This window comes from Penaeus chinensis, chromosome 1 (assembly GCF_019202785.1).
Source record: "Penaeus chinensis breed Huanghai No. 1 chromosome 1, ASM1920278v2, whole genome shotgun sequence".
Lineage (NCBI taxonomy): Eukaryota > Metazoa > Arthropoda > Malacostraca > Decapoda > Penaeidae > Penaeus > Penaeus chinensis.
Window position 1 is genome coordinate 5,356,306 of NC_061819.1, and position 1,686 is coordinate 5,357,991.

A 1,686-nucleotide genomic window follows, 5' to 3' on the forward strand; every position below is an offset into this window, starting at 1 on the left:
ATTTAATGATTCTGACACAGGGAGAGGGGGGAGATACAGAGCGAGAAAGAAAGAGAGAATGACACAGATTGATAGATGGACAGAGAGAGCGAGAGAGAGGGAGAGAGAGAGAGAGAGAGAGAGAGAGAGAGAGAGAGAGAGAGAGAGAGAGAAAGAGAAAGATCTAGATATATAAATAGACATATAGATAGATAGAAAGAGAGAGAGAGAGAGAGAGAGAGAGAGAGAGAGAGAGAGAGAGAGAGAGAGTTGAAAAGAGAGAGAGAAAGAGAAAGATATAGATATATAAATAGACAGTTAGATAGATAGATAGATAGAGAGAGAGAGAGAGAGTTGAAAAGAGAGAGAGAAAGAGAAAGATATAGATAAATTAATAGATAGAAGGATAGATAGATAGATAGATAGATAGATAGATAGATAGATAGATAGAGAGAGAGAGAGAGAGAGAGAGAGAGAGAGAGAGAGAGAGAGAGAGAGAGGCAGGCATGCAAACAAACAGATTTAACTTTAGCGTTGATTTAAATTCTACATGTAATTCGAAGTGAAAACGTTACCTGAACAGTAATCCCAACCGTTGTCTTTATTTCATGAAAAATAAATACGAAAAGAGAGAGAGGAAAACTGAGTGATAGAATAACTAAGCTTCTTAAACATATTAATAGAGAAAAGTGGAATTGCAAAGGAAATTATAATAATCATGATGCCAGTGATAATGTCGATGATGATGATGATGATGATGATGATGATGATGATGATGATGATAATGTCGATGATGATGATGATGATGATGATGATGATGATGATGATGATGATGATGATGATGATGATGACGATGATGATGATGATGATGATGATGATGATGATGATGATGATGATGATGATGATGGTGATGATGATGATGATGATGATAATTCTATTCTCCCTCTCCCCCCTCCCTTCCTATTCATCCCCCTCCTCCCTATTCACCCTCCCCCCCTCCCTTTCTATTCACCCTCCCCTCCCCTCCCCCTCCCTTCACATCCACCCTCCCCCCTCCCCTCCCTTCCTATTCACCCTTCCCTCCCCCCTCCCTTCCTATTCCCCTTCCCCTCCCCTCCCCTCCCTCCCTATCCACCCTCCCCCCTCCCTCCCTCCCCATCCACCCCACCCCGCCATGCCTGGTGTCAGGAGCGTCGTTTTCCGGTGTCGCGGACATCTCCTGGCGTCAGGCGGAGGAACAGGCGGCTACAGAGCATTTCCACGGAGGCGTATCGAAAGAGAAGACAAAGCGGGAGAATAAATGAATGAATAGGAGAGATATGGAGATCAGAGGCTTGAAGAAGAAGAAAAAAGAAGAATTAAAAAAAAAAAAAAAATAGATGGTAAGGTGTGTACAAATGAAGAAATATGAATTAAATATTGGGAAATGTTTATTAGGGAGGTTCGGTATGTATGAGAATTAACGCCCACTCACGAATCATGCTCTCTGCTCGTCATACGTACATGTAACCACGCTGCACACGCCGACTCCGCGAAGTCTTTGTATCCCGTGGCTAATGTTAACGGGAAGATGAGACGGCAAGAGTCGTCTGCCTGTGACAGAAGTCTTAAGAAAATTGTTTTCACCCTCATAACCCCACTTCGTCGACGCGGTAGCCGCAGTATCAAGATGAAAATGAAGAAGGGGAAAAATCTACAATAATCAAT